A 21,276-nucleotide genomic window follows, 5' to 3' on the forward strand; every position below is an offset into this window, starting at 1 on the left:
TATTAATAAATATTATTTAAAAATAATAATTAATCATTATAATTAATTATCATTATTACATAATATTTAATTATCCAATCACAGACTTTGTTATTTACATTGTATCACAAATGGAAACAATGTAAATGTTTGTGCTAACCCTTCTTAAAAAATATAAGAAACTTGATAAGAAATAATAGTAACGTACAGAAATTTAATATAAATCTTATATAGATTTTTATCAAATTTCTATATGTTCTATCATTTCTTATTCAACTTTTTAAGCAGAGAAGAGAATGTAATACCAGCAGTATCACATTCTTCCTTGTCATCTTTTTCTACTAGCACACGGTTATCGTTCTCAACGTTTGGAGAATCTTGCCCGAAACTTGTATTATTAAGAAATAGTGCAGCTTCCTTCGTTGATTTGTCTTGCTCATTTTCGAAAATGTTTGCTTCTATTCCATATTCGCAGTCTTCGAATTGTAGGAACGGTGTTGAGGTATCCATTGCCGTATTAGATCTCGCAGAAATGGCTTGAGTCGAAGGCTTACCTAATATATAAAGTTTCATTCGGTTTCTAAATTGTACAGGCGACGGATGAGTATGTGCAGCTCCCATGCCTCTTATGTAAGAGAAAAAGTTTTCTAATACATCTTTACATAGCTTTTGAGTGATGATATATTGAATTTGGAACGTTTCTTCGGAGTACTTTTTTTTTAGGTAAGGCAATAGCTGTTTTAGTGATGTACTTGATACTAATATTCCCTTTTGGAATGGCATCAGACATGAATGTTTTACTACTCTAAGTTTTCCAATAAATTCGATCATTTCATCTATCGTTTTGTTTTGTTCTTCTAAGGCAATTCCGTAAGCATGAACACCACTATGCTTTCCAAACTTTACTTGGCTGTTTAGCACATCAAACCAATTGTTAATAATTCTTATTACATTTGCCATTGTTACGTCCAGAATTCTCGAAATAAGTCTCCCGGGTCGACTTGCAGGTAGAAACTTATGGAAATGATTTGAGTGAGACAGAAAGAACGGAATAGGCCTAATCTCGCGCACACATGTTTCCGGGCGAGTGCGACGAGTCGAATGCGTCAGGTGAGTTAGAATGTAGGTCAGGTGTCGAGAATGACGGCCTATGACTCTCATTCAAACTTTTGCATTCGTGTAGTCCTTATTTTGCGTAAACGAATTAAATTGCTTTTACGCGGGATCGGACCAAGTGTAATTTTATCGGAGTGGGAATTAGAGGTAGTAAAAATAAACGAAAATGGTTAAAATTAAAGATTACAATTTATTTTAACATAATAAAAAAAATAAACGACAACAATGATTGGTAGGGATTATTAAAATAATAATAATTAATTCATGAATAATATTTTTGTTTGCAGAGAACATATGTGATAAAAGAAAGAAAAATCTTATGATTGGTTTAAGAAATCTTTACAAAGAATGTAATTATAAACTTAAATTCTAATTGGTTACATTTATGATTAATGAAATTTATATAAATGTGCGTGTGTGGGTGTGTATATTGTGGTCAGGGAATTTTTAGTTAGGTAGTTTTTATTTAGGTAGTTCTTGGACCGAGTCGAAGATTTCTTCCAATTCATTAGCTACTTCTTCGATTCGCTCTATTGGGATTTCGTTTATGATATTTTCTATTAGTTCGGGAATAAATGATGAGAAGGAACGTTGGTTTTCTACGAGAGGTTCAGGGGAGCAAGAGGGGGAAGGATGACAAAAGGGGGAAAGAGAGAATGATTCGGCGGACGGATTTGTGACTGGTGGAAATGAATAGGTCGATTCGTCGGAAGTCCTTAAATTAGTTAGAGCGCTAGGCAAAACAGAATTTTCTCCTCGCAGGTTGTTTAATTTTTCGGAGAACGACAACGATAAGCTAAGCTTCCGGACTTTCTTATTTTGACGACTCCGACAGTTCTTAATAGCTTTTTGCGACTTTCGCTCAGGGACTCGATTACGAACAGGAATAAATTTAAGAATTAAGACTACGTTCTCTCTTTCTAATAAAAGAAAATAAAATCTACCGTGACTACTTGAAAGAAGGAAAAAGAAAGAGTTTTAAATATGAAAAGAAAGGAATTCTTTGTTTTTGATGGAAGCAAAGAAAGTTGCGAATTCAATCGGAGGAGCTCGATTGTATCCAGCAGAAAGTGAGGGAAATTGCGGATTCAATCGAAAAAGAGTTCGATTGTATCCTGCAGGAAGTAAAGAGACTTGCGGATTCAATCGAAAGAGAGTTGGATTGTATCTTGCAGAAAGTAAAGAGAGTTGCGGATTCAATCGAAAGAGCTTGATTGTATCCTGCAGAAAGTAAAGAGAGTTGCGGATTCAATCAAAAGAGCTCGATTGTATCTTGCGGAAAGTAAAGAGAGTTGCGGATTCAATCGAAAGAGCTCGATTGTAGCCTGCGGAAAGTAAAGAGAGTTGCTAATTCAATCAAAGGAAAGTTCGATTGTATCCTACAAAATAAAGAGAGTAGCGGATTCAATCGAAAAAATTTGATTGTATCCTGCAAAAAGTAAACGAAAGTTGCGGATTCAATCGAATGAGCTCGATTGTATCCTACAGAAAGTAAAGAAGAGTTGCGGATTCAATCGAAAGAGCTCGATTGTATCCTGCGGAAAGTAAAGATAATTGCGTATTCAATCGAAAGAGCTCGATTGTATCCTGCAGAAAGTAAAGAGAGTTGCGGATTCAATCGAAAGAGCTCGATTGTATCTTGCGGACAGTAAAGAGAGTTGCTAATTCAGTCAAAGGAGAATTTAATTATATCCTGCGAAAAGTAAAGAGAGTTGCTGATTCAATCGAAAGAATTTGATTATATCCTGCGGAAAGTAAAGGAAAGTTGCGGATTCAATCAAATGAGCTCGATTGTATCCTGCGGAAAGTAAAGATAATTGCGTATTCAATCGAAAGAGCTCGATTGTATCCTGCAGAAAGTAAAGAGAGTTGCGGATTCAATCGAAAGAGCTCCATTGTATCTTGCGGACAGTAAAGAGAGTTGCTAATTCAGTCAAAGGAGAATTTAATTGTATTCTGCGAAAAGTAAAGAGAGTTGCTGATTCAATCGAAAGAATTTGATTATATCCTGCGGAAAGTAAAGGAAAGTTGCGGATTCAATCAAATGAGCTCGATTGTATCCTACAGAAAGTAAAGAAGAGTTGCGGATTCAATCGAAAGAGCTTGATTGTATCTTGCGGACAGTAAAAAGAGTTGCTAATTCAGTCAAAGGAGAATTTAATTGTATCCTGCGAAAAGTAAAGAGAGTTGCTGATTCAATCGAAAGAATTTGATTATATCCTGCGGAAAGTAAAGGAACGTTGCGGATTCAATCAAATGAGCTCGATTGTATCCTACAGAAAGTAAAGAAGAGTTGCGGATTCAATCGAAAGAGCTGGACTGTATCCTGCAAAAAGTAAAGAGAGTTGGAGATTCAATCAAAAGAACTCGATTGTATCCCGCAGGAAGTAAAGAGAGTTGCGGATTCAATCAAAAGAGCTCGATTGTATCCTGCGGAAAGTAAGGAAAGTCGCGGATTCAATCGAAAGAGCTCGATTGTATCCTGCGGAAAGTAAAGAGAGTTGCGGATTCAATCGAAAGAGCTCGATTGTATCCTGCGGAAAGTAAAGAGAGTTGCGTATTCAATCAAAAGAGAGTTCGATTGTATCCTGCAGAAAGTAAAGAGAGTTGCAGATTCAATCGAAAGAGAGTTCGTTTGTATCCTGCAGAAAGTAAAGAGAGTTGCGGATTCAATCGAAAGAGAGTTTGATAGTATCTTGCAGAAAGTAAAGGGAGTTGCGGATTCAATCAAAAGAGCTCGATTGTATCTTGCGGAAAGTAAAGAGAGTTGTTGATTCAATCAAAAGAGCTCGATTGTATCCTGCGGAAAGTAAAGAGAGTTGCGGATTTAATCGAAAGAGAGTTCGATTGTATTCTGCCGAAAGTAAAGAGAGTTGCTGATTCAATCAAAGGAGAGTTCGATTGTATCCTGCGGAAAGTAAAGAAGAGTTGCGGATTCAATCGAAAGAGCTCGATTGTATCCTGCAGAAAATAAAGGGAGTTGCAGATTCAATCGAAAGAGAGTTCAATTGTATCCTGCAGAAAGTAAAGGGAGTTGCGAATTTAATCAAAAGAGCTCGATTGTATGCTGCGGAAAGTAAGGAAATTCGCGGATTCAATCGAAAGAGCTCGATTTTATCCTGCGGAAGGTAAAGAAAGTTTCGGATTCAATCAAATGAGCTCGATTGTATCCTGCGGAAAGTAAAGAGAGTTGCGGATTCAATTGAAAGAGCTCGACTGTATTCTGCGGAAAGTAAAGAGAGTCGCGGATTCAATCGGAAGAGCTCGATTGTATTCTGCGGAAAGTAAAGAAAGTCGCGGATTCAATCGAAAGAGAGTTTGTTTGTATCCTGCAGAAAGTAAAGAGAGTTGCGGATTCAATCAAAAAAGCTCGATTGTATCCTGCAGGAAGTAAAGAGAGTTGCGGATTCAATCAAAAGAGCTCGATTGTATCCTGCGGAAAGTAAGGAAAGTCGCGGATTCAATCAAAAGAGCTCATTTTACATGTAAAAATATAAAATGTTTATTAGAAATTTTATGTGGAATTTTATGTGGAACAGCGAACCACATACATATCAAATTTGAAAAAAAAAAACGAGAACAAAATTCGTCTCGAGGTTACAACAATTTCCAGGTGTATGCATAAATTTTTTCTGGTTTCACTAAAAGATTGCGCCAGCGAAAAGTACGCAGCGTATTAATTTGACACATACGTCATTTTGTTCGTCTGACATAGAACTACAAACGCACACAAGTTGAGTCCGCCAAAAACTAGCGTCTTTGTTTTATTGTTCAGTGATCATGTCGAGTTTTGTGCCTGAAAAACAACATTTGCGGCACGCATTGCTGTTTTTATTTAATCAAAAGAAAAAGGCTGTTGAAAGTCATCGTTTGCTGGTAGAAACATATGGTGAACACGTGTCCTTCACGTATCCTTCCAATTTTTTAAATGGGATTACCTACTTTTTATTACATATTCTTGTAGTTTATCTCGAGACCTTTCCAAAACGCTACAAGGAAGGTCATTTTCGTTGAGTACTTTCTAAGTTGTAAGGCTTCAAAGTTACGTTGTACTGTAACTTTCAAACGTCATAATTGGGAAAATTCTTAACAAAAATAAACTTATTTATAGTGTTTTGGAAAGCTCTCGAAATCGACTACAAGAAAATGCAATAAAAAAATATAGAATGTTAGGAAAGTACCGATACCCTTTAATTAGAGAACTACCGATACTTTAACATTGTATCTTTTATTGCATATTTTTGTAGTTTATTTTGAGTTTTTTCCAAAATACTACAATTGTCCGCAAGGTATTTTTTGCCATGGTAGTGTTTTGAATCTATTTTCTAACGTGTAAATTTCTGTGGGTCATCTTTGGACGATGCGTTCCCAGTCTAACAGAGCTACTGTTACCTTACCATTTTTTTTCGATTTCGTCCGTAATGACTCCTTTTTTCCATTTTTGTCCTTCTCGTGTAACTACTGGTTCTCCACTTATTGCGTAATCAATTATAGGTCGTAACAACTGTGCTTTCCGGTTCATCTTTTTATTTAGGTCCCTTTGCATTTTCTTAAAATCCTTCCGCATGTCCTTCAAATGTATTCAGAATCGAGTGGGTATATCTACCTTTATCACTTCAAATGCTTGTGGATTCTCAGTCAGCAGTTAGTGCGTTCGATTTGCATATCTATAAGAGAATAGTTGCAGACCTTTAGCCTTAAGAGTGCACATATTAATTGCGAGATATATATATACGTGCATATATATATTTTTATTATGTGAGTAAATGTTGGTGAGTATTTTATAAAATAATTGCTTGATTATTATTAAATTATTGTCAGAATTTTTTTTTTTTTAAACAACTCTACTATTACTACGTCTATGCCTTAGATCGAGGGGTATACTTTTTCCAAAATATTCTCGATATCCCAAGCATGCCCTAATTTCAGAAGGATGTCTTTGACGTTGAGCATTTCACTCTCGCAGTCGTTTCTTGTTTTTAGTTTTACAAGCGCTGCTTCTTCTTCCACATCGCCAACGAGGCTGATCCAGCCTTCTCTTTGCTCAACCAGGAATTTTAAGAGCTCTCTGGCTCGTTGGGGCTATATTCTTTTTATTGGACAGGAGCCTATATGCGCTATTGCGCAAGGAATCGCCCGCCATTCAAAGTCACGGAATTTATCCTCAAGCTGGTAAATGTCGCAGAAAAGCCGTTTGATGACGCGGGCCCAATCCCAGAGAAGAATAGTGGCCGTTCCATCTTCGTGGGTGTCAAGGATAATACCGCGCTGCCATCTGTGTCTATCATGGACGGCAACAATTTTGTCCGGTTTAATGTCTTCAGGTGGGTAGTGCAACAATCGGCTTTGCCGTGCTATTCTGTGTTGGAGTTCTTCTAGTAGCTCTTCGAAGTCTTCGGCAGAGTTTTGCAGATGTACCCAGATTAGAGTGGGCGCATCTACCTTTATTATTTTCACTCTCAATGGGCTCCTTGTCAAAAGTCTTATGTTTGTGTGGCCAATATCCATAGTCGTCTATAACAACAGAATGGGATTGGGAAGTAGAGGGCTGATTTAGTTTTTTAATTCAAGATTATAAGTAGTGGCTTTCCGCGGGGGAAGCAAGGGATAGGTACGTCTTTCTTGCTTAGGATCGTCTTGTAGTTCAAAAAGTTTTACTTCTTGTAGTTTGGACTTAGCAGGGGCTGAGGGCGATAATTTCTTTAATTTGCATTTTCCCTAAATGTAGCAGGAGTTGGGTGATAGAATCCCATATTGCTCCTATTAAATATACTGACCATCTATACACGGTAAAGCATATCCCTGTACGAAGGTATCTATTATTAGTTTAATGACTCTTGCTGACATATAAATTCCAATTATGCCAGCGCTGACATTTCAAAAGATTAAGAACCGATTCCAAAAATTTTCCCATGCTGTCGAAGCTATTTTTTATATGGAGGTTTTGTCCAGAAAGTTAGAAATAGATCCTTCATTTATAGAGCCTGATTGACCCATCATTCCTCGGACTACCGTATTGAGTAACGCTGGTCGTTTAGCAGGGAACATTATGTGATCTCGAAGTGTCTCGAGGTCGTTATCTGTATATATTCTGCTCGTGGCGAGTGAGCCGGGACTAATATACTTCCATGTAAATTTGGTCATGGGTTTCATAATTATTGGAGGAAGTGACTTGACTGGTCTAGGTATAAACTTATATTATGAATCTTCGAGAAGGTACATGGCAGGTGCAAGTGAGTTGCACGTAACCTCTGTTCCTTGGCGCAACAAAATGTGAGTTTGCGGGGTTAAAAACAGACTCTCGTTATTTCGTAATACCAGCAGTTGATCGTAACATTTCTCGGTACGAGCAATTTTTACTTCAACGGGTACGCATTTCACTATATGTATCACTTCTCCAGATAGCAGGGCCATATATCCTGGCCCTTGCATTATGCGAAAGCGTCTGGAGCTTGGGCGGCGAGAGCCAATGCATTTTTTAATACTTTCTGTTCAAGAATGCATTGTTGCTGGAAAACATCTCGATATAATTGGTTTACTTAGGTGCGCACATGTTTTTCTACATACAAAAATTTGGAGTTTATATAGGTAAAAATATCGAGGTTTTGTGGTATTGCTTACCAAATATCGAATTTCCAAAAGTTGTTTCGTAAATCAACAGTTTCAGATATTCGGTTCGTATAAGTGTATACCCACAACGTGTGTACTTTTCTCTCATCGTTAATGCGAAAATCGTCTCATGAGACTTTACAGTGTAGACTACCTGGGATTTCTTCCCGCTATCATTTATTAACACATCTGCGAATCCATCATAGAAGGATGCGTAATTAGAGAGTGCACATTGATCCGCAAGAAGCGGATCCCAGAAAGTGTTTCCTCCTTCTAAATCTATGCAATGAGTAGCCTTGAAATCGCAAGTCACTCCTGAGCGGAGCAATAAGCGATTAGAATTTAGTTAGACTGTTGCTTCGTAATCTTGAAGTGTGATTTTAACAGTAGTGAGCACGATTACGCCAACTCCCGAAAGTGTCAGAATAACTACTTCCGTGGCATCCTCCCTCATTATCTATGTGCCCTGCTAAAATCAACGGCCGGGAGATCGATTCGTTAGCTTTTTATTCAATGTTAGGATGTAATCGTTGTCGATTAATCGAGATATTAATATGTTATTAAAATGAAGTTTGAAACTAATGATGTTAGCACCGTATTCTTGCGTTTATCTTATTTTTATGTTGCCTAGATCTTTATAAACAGATTCCGCTGTAAGACACGAAAGCATACACACGTTTTAATTTTCTGAACGTTCTCTTTTCTGTAAAACAGTTTATTCAGTTTGTAATAAATATTTGTATTAAACACAAACGAAACTGTTTTTAGTAGTAAAACTTATTTGGTTATGGGCCCAGATTTGCTGTGTGTAAAAAATTTAAAGTGAAAAGAGACTTCTGTAATATTATAACTAAAGTTTAAAAGATGGCCACACAAGCTGATGATCAAGTGCTTGTTCATATTGAAAAACTCAAGGATGCAGATTCATTTCCTGTGTGGAAATTTCAAATTGTAATTATTTTGAAATCGATGGGTCTATATGAAATCGTGTCTGGACAGAGTGAACAACCACAAAACTCTCCGGCGGAATGGCTTAAAAAGGATGCACGTGCACAAAAATTAATTGTTACGTCATTGGAGAAGCAGCCTCTAACACATATATTGACGTGTATTTCGTCCAAGGAAATGTTTAAGAAAATTTGTTCAGTTTATGAGAGGGATACTGAACAACAGAAATGCATGTTGTTGCAAGAATTTTTGAATTATAAATATCAACGTGGTCAAGATATGGCAACACATGTGAGTACTTTACAAAATATAGCTTACAAGTTAAAAGTACTTAATACTGATATAAATGATATAATGATTATATCTAAAATTCTTGCTACTTTGCCGGAAAATTATAAACATTTTACGAGTGCGTGGGAATCAGCTTCCACAGATCAGAAGACATTAACAAGTCTTACTGCCAGACTTATTGCCGAAGAAAGTAGAATGAATTTGTCAATAGAAAAGGAGGAACCAGTAGCCTTCAAATCAGTTGAGAAGAGATACGGTAAGATTAATTATAGCACAAATTCAGAAAAAATGAAAAATAAAACACAGAATACTCAAGATAAACAAAAATTGCGATGTTTTAAGTGTAATGAACCAGGACATTTCGCAAGATTTTGCAGAAATACAAGTGATACAGTGAATACAGTAAAATGTGGTATATGTAAAAAATCAAATCACGCAGAAAAGGACTGTTTTTTTAAGAAAAATAAACAGAAACAAATAAAAGATGAAGATAAGGAAGTTAAAGACAAAGTATCCTTTCTAGTTGCTGAAGAGGAAACTTTAGAAGAATTTGAATGGTTATTGGATTCGGGTTCATCCTCACACATGGTAAACGATGAAAGTTTATTTAAAGAACTTTATTGGCAGGAAACAGAGATTGGAATAGCAAAAAAAAAAGGAGAAAATGAAAGCAAGAGGTGTAGGTATAGTAGAAACAGAAAAATGTATTTTAAATAATGTTCTGTTTGTTCCAGAATTAAGTAAAAATTTGCTTTCTGTAAGTGCAATAGTACAAAATGGTGGACAAGTTGTATTTGTTAATAATAAGGCTGAAATAAGAAAGGATGGTAAAATTTTTACGGCTTTTAGAACCAAACAAGATTTATGGTTAGTAAATCTTGGAAGTAAAAAAGAAAAAAAACTTGTAAGAAAAGAAGAAAAACATGCATTGTTGACTGAAAAATATGAAACAGCTTACGAATGGCACAGAAGGATGGGACATTTAGGTGCTAAAAATATGAAGAAGTTAATGAAATTATCAGAAGGAATGAAGATTGCAGTAGAAGAAATTGAAGAAGCAGTTAAAAATTGTGAAATTTGTCCAAAAGCAAAACAAGTAAGAACACCATTTGGTAAAGAAAGAACAAGAGCGACGAGACCTCTAGAATTGATTCATACTGATGTCTGCGGTCCAATAGATCCAAGTACGTGGGATAAGAAAAATTATATTCTTACTTTTTTAGATGATCACACTCATTTTGTTGTAATTTATCTTTTGGAGAGAAAATATGAAGTCGCAGAAAAGGTAAAACAATATATAAATATGGTAGAAGCTAAATGGCAATTACAAGTTTCTAAATTACAAAGCGATAATGGAAGGGAATATTTAAGTAGAGACTTAACTGATTGGTGTAAAGATAAAGGAATTATTTTAGATTATACTACTCCTTTTACTCCACAGTTAAATGGAAAGGCAGAAAGATTAAATCGTACACTCATAGAAAGAACACGAGCTTTATTAGCAGATGAAGAAGTGGACAAGAAATTATGGGGAGAGGCAGCTCGTACTGCAGCATATCTTTTAAACCGGAGTCCTTCAGAAGCTACTACAAGTACGCCAATGGAACTTTGGACAAAGAAGAGACCGGATTTAAGTAACATGCAAATTTTTGGATGTGATGCTTTTGTTAAAACTCTTAGTCAAATTAAAAAATTAGATGACAGGAGTAAAAAATATATCTTTGTTGGATATGCTCCAAATGGATTTAGGTTATTTAATAAAACAGAAAGAAAATTAATTATATCGCGAGATGTATTTTTTAAGAAAAGAAAATTTACAAAACAAAATAATAAAGTAACATTGCAAATTGGTTATAAAGATACAGAAATATCCGATTTAGAGAGTGAAAATAAGGGAATGGAAGATACGGAAGAAGAAGATTTTTTTGAAGATGCTCGTAGATTTTCTGAAAGTGATGAAGAAAGAAGAGCGGCTGAAGAAGAAGATACAAGAGAAGATAGAAGAGGACAAGTTGCTGAAAAAAATACGAGAGAAGCTAGAAAAGGACAAGCATATGGAAGAAGAGAAAAGAAATTACCGGAAAAATTTAAAGATTATGTTTTACTAACATTTAAAGAAGCAACAGAAGGATTTGAAAAAGATTTTTGGAATAAAGCAATCAAAGAAGAAAAACTGTCTATTAAGAAGAATAAAGTATGGACACTTGTACCTAGAATTGAAGCCGGAAATAAAAGGATTTTAAGTAATAAATGGGTTTTTAGAGTCAAAGACGACGGACGTTATAAAGCAAGAATTGTAGTAAGAGGATGTGAACAAAAATATGGAATTGATTATGAAGAAACTTTCAGTCCGGTGGTTAGTGCAAGCTCATTAAGATTAGTCTTGGCTTTGGCGATACAAAAAATGAATGTTGTCGAAAAATTCGATGTAAAAACTGCTTTTTTGAACGGAAATCTTACTGAAGATACATTTATGGAAATACCAGAAGGATACAAGAAGCAACCTGATAAAATTTGTAAATTACAAAAAGCTCTGTATGGTTTAAAACAGGCTCCACTGAGTTGGAATCAGCGCTTTACTGAAGTTTTAAAAACAAGATATCTTAAACCTACAAAAGTTGAACCATGCATTTATGTTAATAGGAATCACTCTTTAATTCTAGCATTTTATGTTGATGACGGATTAGTGATTGGCTCTAATAGACAAGAAGTGGAAGATATAATTTCAAGTATAGGTAAAGTATTTGAAATATCAAGATATAAAAATCCAATGTCTTTTCTAGGTATACAATTAAATTGGAGTAAAAATAGTGTAAAGCTAAAACAAACGGATTATGCGAAATCTATTTTAAGTAATTATGGTATGGAGGATGCCAAAATTTCAAAGACACCAATTTTACCGAATGATACAAGAATGGAGAACACATCTTCTGAGTTTCCGTACCGAGAATGCGTAGGAAGTATTTTATACTTAGCAAATAAGTCTCGTCCTGATCTATCTTTTGCCAGTGGTTATGTAAGTAGATTTTTTGATAGATATACTAAACAAGATATTGCTAATGTAAAACGAATGCTAAGATATATTAAGGGGATGCTTAACATAGTCCTTTTTTACCGACAAAACATGATTAATTTTCGGTCGTGCTTATCTTCTAATTGCATTTACGGATTTCAAAATCCTTCTCCACAATTAAAGTATAAACATTAATGTAGCTCACAGCGCTCCACTTTATGCCAAAAACGTTAAATTAATATCTTTTTTATCTAATCTTAGCAGGCTCTGTAATCTAGAGCTGTCAACGGGTGTCTATATTCGCTTAATATAAATATTTGACGGCCTTTTCCTACAAAATGAGTGCACTATGAGGTGCAAATTAAACGCCGGAACAACGTAAAATTTTCGGAATTTGGTTTAGAAGTGTAATATAAAAGATTAGCCTGACCGAAAATTTGTGAGAATACGTACGTCCGATGCCGGTATCTCACAGCTAATCTGAGGTGATCACAGCAGAAGAAAGCAGACAATTAGTTGCCCTGTATTTTGACAGATGGCAGTGTTCAAGTCGGACGAAGCAATCGATCTGTTTATCGATCGATTGGATTGAATCTAAGCTAAGCGATAATAGGTTAGGTTTCCTGTCAAATACAACTCTGCAAGCAGATTATCTGCTTTGGCTTGAACTTCTTGGCATTCTGCGTTTCGAAATTCACTGTTAGTACTAGAAATCTATAGTTTCGTATACTGTAGACGTTACCTATAATGTAGATTTACAATACTAACAGTGAATTTTGAAACGCAACCGTAATACAAAAATAAATAAAGGATAGACTTTTTTAGGGTTGATTATTTTGTAGGGTAGATTAGGAACATCAATTGCATGATCTCATACCTTTCTCATAAATTTATTCATTTTTAGAATACAGATTTCACATGTCAAAGCTTGAACATTTTATACAGAACACTTATTAGAAAATGTTAATTTTTTAAATTCCCTCTTTATTTTTTTTAAACGTGCACTATCAATTTTTTGCTCTGGACGCAGAACCTGTCGTCTATCTATGACATCCATTTTTCAAAAGAAATATATTCATTACACAAAATTAAAGAGTAAATGACAAAAGTATCATAAATTAAGTATCAGGCTATGCACCATTTATACATTTACAGATATGTACCGTAGAAATCTTACCATTCGAAAGTTCGCGGATCGTATACAGTAATATACTTGGTACGAGAGATTATTGCATCTCATTACAATAAAAATCATTACGAATTGATTGATTCATAATGATTCATGCTCTTAGATTTCGTAGAATCTAAGAGCACGATTGATACATCAGCACATATGACAAGTGCACGCACACTTTGCGAGGATCCCACCGTGCGCATTACTTAGTAAATTCATACGAATGGCAAATTGAAAACCGAATATGGTGCATAGTCTGATACTGACTACAGTTTTCGTTAAAGATAACATAAAGTAAAATAAGAAAAGTATAAAGAAAGAAACTCATTTATACATAGTTTTTATTTCTATCGACTTTGATGAGTAAATATTTTTATTTTATGAATAAATATTTTCAATACAGATACATTATTATTATTATTACACATGTGTATAACCGACTATTCAAGCATTCTTGAGAAAATGATAAAATACTTTCAGCAGCTATAGTATCAATACGGAAAAAGAATTGTAAACGGACCTCTCTGAGGATGTTCATGATTCTTGACTGTTATGCTGAAGATTTCAGGTTCGATTCCTCAGGACAAGATTTTTTTTTTGTAAAGTGTATTATTAAAAAAAAATCAATAAATTCAAAAATGCTTCTCTACAATTATATTAACTTCAATTTCGACACAAAAAATATGTCACAATTTTAATACTTTTTTTTGACGTTCCTCATTGTAAATTTTTATGGCGACTATATCTTTTGTATTCTTGAGAAAATTTAATTGAATTGATAATAAAAGAGCGTTTATAAACTTACTAATATTTTTTAAAAATTGTTATATATATAAGTTGTAAAAATAATTTTTATATCATACTAATTTGACACAATTGTGTCAAAATAACATTAAAATAAATCGTAATTGATTGAAAAGTGACTTTTAATGATCATTATGTAGTCACTTTGATATCATTTTGATGTCATGATGACTCCTTGTTCTGCTTGGGTAGTCAATGTTTTTCCACGCATGCAAACTAGTAATTCTTCTTCGTAATGTTACTATAGGTGCTAGAAATATTTTATTATTTTCTCGAGAATGCCTAAATAGCCGGTTCTATGGTTTTGCTGTATGTAGTAAATTTACGAATGAATACTACATAATCATGAAATTTTTGATTAGGGATCGCCGAGTCCCCGCAATATTGAAAAATTTTTGTCCCATCGCCAACAAAAACGAGAATATTTTTTAGTAGAAAAACCCTAATAGGATGTAACAAAGCGCCTAGAACGGCGCTCCGTGCACACTAACTATCGTCGACCAATACACGTGTACTCGATCGACATCCGTAACGGCGAGGACACCGCGGTTGTCATAAGTCTATGTAACATCATGCTTTCTCTCTCGACCCAGCGTCAAGTAAGAAAGATGCGTGAGGAGTTCTACTGTCTTTTTCTTTCTCAAGCAGTCTATTCTTCTCGACCTATCCTCTTCTGTCTCGAGCGTTCTTGATTTCTCTCATTACAAGCCGGCAACACTGCACAAGCCGGCAACACTGCACAAGCCGGCAACACTGCACAGCTTAGCGAAACGATTTCAGATTTTCTTGTCGCGGATCAGAGTTGCAACGCGCGCGCGCGCGCGCGCACGCACGCGACGTATTATTCTATATACATTTTTTACTTTTATATATATATACACTGGGCAACAAAATTATCGCAACACTCATTTATATCAAAATTTCGCACAACTTCAAATAATCGTAACTTCGTTAAAAATTATCGTACTTGAAAAAATTTTTTTTTATTTTAAAGCTTAAAGTCTCTACTTTAAGATGCATTTGGCCAATTTTGAATTTCTTCTTTCCTCCTTCCGCCGTCTTTTTAAAAGTAAAGACATGTTTTGTCTCCGAACATTTGCAAAGTTTGACGCACTCCACGGAGTAGGACGAATTTTTTTCGCAAATATCACAATAATCATCGTAAAATTTGGACTTTTCGCTGCAAATTAAAAAAAAAAGAGGTTCGTACGATTTTTTTTTGAGGAGTTAGGATGTATCAAAGTTATGTATGCATTTTGGTCAGTTACCGTCAGCATTAGCATTACCCGATGTGTACCACGGGGAGGTTGCTGGTCGGATTTCACACATCGTGTGTGTGTGTGTGTGTGTGTGTGTGTGTGTGTGTGTGTGTGTTACAGCAGAGATGAGGACCACACGGTTCGTCACTTCCGCAGTATTTTATGACTCCAAACCCTCTCTGCTGTGTGTGTGTTACAGCAGAGATGAGGACCCCACGGTTCGTCACTTCCGCAGTATTTTATGACTCCAAACCCTCTCTGCTGTGTGTGTGTGTGTGTGTGTGCGCGCGCGCGTGCGCGTGTGTGTGTGTTGCATAAAAAATGTGGGTGCTCTCGCATTTAATATGAGGTATTCCCACCTCGTCTTCGAATGACTTCTTGTAAACGGTCATGCATATTAATGCATGACCTAATTGTGGCTTGAGGAATTTCGTGCCATATTTGCTGTAATATTGCTCCTAACTCCTGCAGATTTGTTGGTTGTCTCTCCACATCTCGCAATCTTCTTCCCATCATATCCCAGACATGTTCAATGGGATTCAAATCCGGGCTCATTGCTGGATGTGGTAACACCTCGATGTTGTTTTGTTCGAGGAAGTTAAGAGCAATCCTGGCAGTGTGTGGGCGAGCGTTGTCATGCATGAGAATAAAATTGCGCCCCATTTGACGACGCATGGGTATTATGTGAGGACGCAAAATTTCTTCTACATAACGTTCTCCTGTCAATCCAGGAGGTGGTATGATGACAAGATTTGTGCGTTCATGCATCGATATTCCACCCCATACCATGACAGAGCCACAACCAAACGCTCGAACAGCGTTTTGAAGAAAACTGCGTCGAGCCAAAACCAAGGCTCGACGCAGTTTTCTTCAAAACGCTGTCCATTACGACGCCAAACGTGTACTCTTCCATCGGAACGGAAAAGACAAAACCGTGATTCGTCAGTGAACAATACATTGTTCCACTGTCTCAGAATCCAATTCTGATAAGTGCGTGCATATTGCAAACGAGCACGTCTATGAGCCACAGATAACATTGGCACTCGAGCACGAGCTCGCGACCGCAAATTTCCTTCGTGCAAACGCCTCCTGATCGTTTGAGCACTAATTTGTTTGTGCGGAAGAAATGTATTTGCAATTACTCGTGCAATTCTTGTTGGATTTCGATTTGTCTCATTGATGATGCGGCGATCTTCTCTAGCTGACGTTATTCGTCTTCGACCTTGTCCTCTCCTTCGACGAAATCCGCCTGTTTCTTGATAACGAGCCCAAACTCGAGAGATGGAGGATCGATGAACACCTATTCTCCTTGCAACATAACTTTGATTTAATCCTTCTTCCAAAAGAGCAATGATTTGCGCACATTGAATTTCGTTCAAACGAGGCATTGTTACGACTATCGTTTGCTTCTTGAGTGTAATGGAAATAGGTTTACGGTTTAGAGTTTTGATGTTGTACGACTATCGTTTGCTTCTTGAGTGTAATGGGAATAGGTTTACGGTTTAGAGTTTTGATGTTGTTCGTCGAAGGAGAGGACAAGGTCGAAGACGAATAATGTCAGCTAGAGAAGACAACATCGAGGTGTTACCACATCCAGCAATGAGCCCGGATTTGAATCCCATTGAACATGTCTGGGATATGATGGGAAGAAGATTGCGAGATGTGGAGAGACAACCAACAAATCTGCAGGAGTTAGGAGCAATATTACAGCAAATATGGCACGAAATTCCTCAAGCCACAATTAGGTCATGCATTAATATGCATAACCGTTTACAAGAAGTCATTCGAAGACGAGGTAGGAATACCTCATATTAAATGCGAGAGCACCCACATTTTTTATGCAACACACACACACGCGCACGCGCGCGCGCACACACACACACACACACACACACAGCAGAGGGGGTTTGGAGTCATAAAATACTGCGGAAGTGACGAACCGTGGGGTCCTCATCTCTGCTGTAACACACACACACACACACACACACACACACACACACACACACACACACAGCAGAGAGGGTTTGGAGTCATAAAATACTGCGGAAGTGACGAACCGTGGGGTCCTCATCTCTGCTGTAACACACACACACACACACACACACACACACACACACACACACACACACACACGATGTGCGAAATCCGACCAGCAACCTCCCCGTAGTGCACATCGGGTAATGCTAATGCTGACGGTAACTGACCAAAATGCATACATAACTTTGATACATAATAACTCCTCAAAAAAAAAAATCGTACGAACCTCTTTTTTTTTTAAATTTGCAGCGAAAAGTCCAAATTTTACGATGATTATTGTGACATTTGCGAAAAAAATTCGTCCTACTCCGTGGAGTGCGTCAAACTTTGCAAATGTTCGGAGACAAAACATGTCTTTATTTTTAAAAAGACGGCGGAAGGAGGAAAGAAGAAATTCAAAATTGGCCAAATGCATCTTAAAGTAGAGACTTTAAGCTATAAAATAAAAAAAAATTTTTTCAAGTACGATAATTTTTAACGAAGTTACGATTATTTGAAGTTGTGCGAAATTTTGATATAAATGAGTGTTGCGATAATTTTGTTGCCCAGTGTATATATATATATATATATATATATATATATATAACATATATTACATATATTACATATATTAGTAGGAAAATCTCGATAGGACAACATTTATTATATTATATGACAATAAAATCTTGCATAACAATTTTAATCAGCAATTATGTAGGTACATTTAGAAAAATAGATGTAAAAGTATTAACGTTTTGTAAAGCATTGATAACTGCTGATGTAATTTCAAAATAGTATTTTGACAAAACTATGACAATATATATCAATTTTATATCATTATATATTTACAAAATTAGGAAAAAATTGATAAAAAATATAGCTACGTTATGGATGAAACACTTATAAATATAATCCATATACATGTTTACAAAAATGCTTAATTCTTTCAAAATTACCGTTGTAAGAATAATGCAGTATGAAATATATTACAATTTAGTATTGAAAAAATAAAGAAATTAAAAAATGCTTTTTTTTTATTAATTAAATGGAAATTGGACACATGTAAAAATTGTAACACTTCTTTTGACGTTCAAACACCCATTGTAAATTTTCATGGCAAATACATCTTTCGTGTTTTTTAAATTTTAATTCGATTGGTAACAGAAGAGCATTTTTAAATTTTCTAATATTTTTTCATAATGACTTACTTAGTGTTAAATAATTAAAAATAGTTTAAAAAATACATGTAACAATTTTAAAAATTCCCACTAACTTTTATATAATTCTACGTACATTATAAATAATTATATGTACGTATGTATAAAGAATAATTTTTTTACAATTTTTACAATATCTGTGATTTCATTTGTCACATTCTTCACTAATTTATATATATATGAATAATTTTAAAAAACATTATTTTTGATACATCCGTAAAAACAATTATTTATAATGTATGTAGAATTATATAAAAGTTAGCAGGATTTTTTCAAATTGTTATGTAACGTATATTTTTTAAACTATTTTTAAATATTTAACACTAAGTTCGTAATTAAAAAAAAATATTAGGAAATTAAAAAATTCTTTTCTATTATCAATCAAATTAAAATTTTTCAAAAACACGAAAAATGTATTTGCCATGAAAATTAACAATGAGTGTTTGAACGTCAAAATAAGTGTTACAATTTTTACATATGTTTTGTGTTCAATTTCAATTTAATTAATAACAGAACAGCATTTTTTAATTTCTTTATCTTTTTCAATACTAGATTTACAAAAATAAAAATTGTCCTAAGGGATCAAACCTGGAAACTTTCGGCGTATAAGCCACGCATTTTACTATAGAGCTACATGCCCAACTTGACACGTCTTTTTTCGTAACGGTACTATAGGTGCTAAAACTATTTTCTCAAGAATGTCTGAATTGTACTACAATTTGTATGAAAATTACAATCCTACTGCCGCAACGCGCGAGCGTGTACTGCCACTCTAGTAGTATGGCATCTGATGGCACCTTTGCGGTGTGCTTCATGCCGTTTGTCGCTGGTAGAGTTCTTTTTACACGTACGTCTGAGTATTCGTGAGTAACCCGCAGTGAAATAAACGTTCAGACAATATAGTTGTTATCGTTGCATGGTACGGATTAAGATAATTTACTCCGCGCGTACTCCTGCGCATCATCTCTTTCTCCTCCCCCCCTCTCTCTCTCTCTGTCTGTCTGTCTGTCTCTGTCTCTTTCCCGTCTTTCTTGTTTCTTTCACGTCTCCATCGTGACGCGTTGTCACTCGTGGTCACTCGCATTCACCGTATCGTTCCCGCGCAATAGTTTGAGGTTATAATGTAGAAGCAGTAGTCAGTTCGTACCACAATAATGGGCGACCACGACAACGGTAGCGGTAGCGTCGTCGTCGTCGTCAGTGATAATAAGAATAGTGGACGACTACGACAACGGTAACGGCAACGTCGTCCTCGTCGCCGTCGTCGTCGTCGTTAGTGCTGGTGATAATAGCTAGTGAACGACTATGACAACAGTAGCGGCAGCGGCAATGGCGACGTCGTCACCGTCGTCATTGTCAGTGATAGTGATAATAGTGGACGACCACGGCAGCGGCGACGGCGACGTCGCCAGTGATAGTGATAATAATGGACGACCACGGCAGCGGCGACGGCGATGTCGTCGTCGTCGTCGTCGTTGTCGTCGTCAGTGATAGTGAGAATAGTGAACGACCACGACAACGGTTGCGGCAGCGTCGCCGCCGTCGCCGTCGCCGTCGTCGTCGTCATCGTCACCGCCGTCGCCGTCGCCGTTGCCGTCGTCGTCGTCGTCGTCGTCGTCATCGTCATCGTCGCCGTCGTCGTCGTCATCGCCGCCGCCATTGCCGTTGCCGTCGTCGTCGTCATCGCCGCCGCCATTGCCGTTGCCGTCGTCGTCGTCATCGCTGCCGCCATTGCCGTTGCCGTCGTCGTCGTCGTCGTCGTCGTCGTCGTCGTCGTCGTCGTCGTCGTCGTCGTCGTCGTCGTCGTCGTCGTCGTCGTCGTCGTCGTCGTCGTCGTCGTCGTCGTCGTCGTCGTCGTCGTCGTCGTCGTCGTCGTCGTCGTCGTCGTCGTCGTCGTCGTCGTCGTCGTCGTCGTCGTCGTCGTCGTCGTCGTCGTCGTCGTCGTCGTCGTCGTCGTCGTCGTCGTCGTCGTCGTCGTCGTCGTCGTCGTCGTCGTCGTCGTCGTCGTCGTCGTCGTCGTCGTCGTCGTCGTCGTCGTCGTCGTCGTCGTCGTCGTCGTCGTCGTCGTCGTCGTCGTCGTCGTCGTCGTCGTCGTCGTCGTCGTCGTCGTCGTCGTCGTCGTCGTCGTCGTCGTCGTCGTCGTCGTCGTCGTCGTCGTCGTCGTCGTCGTCGTCGTCGTCGTCGTCGTCGTCGTCGTCGTCGTCGTCGTCGTCGTCGTCGTCGTCGTCGTCGTCGTCGTCGTCGTCGTCGTCGTCGTCGTCGTCGTCGTCGTCGTCGTCGTCGTCGTCGTCGTCGTCGTCGTCGTCGTCGTCGTCGTCGTCGTCGTCGTCGTCGTCGTCGTCGTCGTCGTCGTCGTCGTCGTCGTCGTCGTCGTCGTCGTCGTCGTCGTCGTCGTCGTCGTCGTCGTCGTCGTCGTCGTCGTCGTCGTCGTCGTCGTCGTCGTCGTCGTCGTCGTCGTCGTCGTCGTCGTCGTCGTCGTCGTCGTCGTCGTCGTCGTCGTCGTCGTCGTCGTCGTCGTCGTCGTCGTCGTCGTCGTCGTCGTCGTCGTCGTCGTCGTCGTCGTCGTCGTCGTCGTCGTCGTCGTCGTCGTCGTCGTCGTCGTCGTCGTCGTCGTCGCTCGTCGTCGTCGTCGTCGTCGTCGTCGTCGTCGTCGTCGTCGTCGTCGTCGTCGTCGTCGTCGTCGTCGTCGTCGTCGTCGTCGTCGTCGTCGTCGTCGTCGTCGTCGTCGTCGTCGTCGTCGTCGTCGTCGTCGTCGTCGTCGTCGTCGTCGTCGTCGTCGTCGTCGTCGTCGTCGTCGTCGTCGTCGTCGTCGTCGTCGTCGTCGTCGTCGTCGTCGTCGTCGTCGTCGTC

The sequence above is a fragment of the Solenopsis invicta genome, chromosome 2, assembly GCF_016802725.1.
Source record: "Solenopsis invicta isolate M01_SB chromosome 2, UNIL_Sinv_3.0, whole genome shotgun sequence".
Taxonomy (NCBI): domain Eukaryota; kingdom Metazoa; phylum Arthropoda; class Insecta; order Hymenoptera; family Formicidae; genus Solenopsis; species Solenopsis invicta.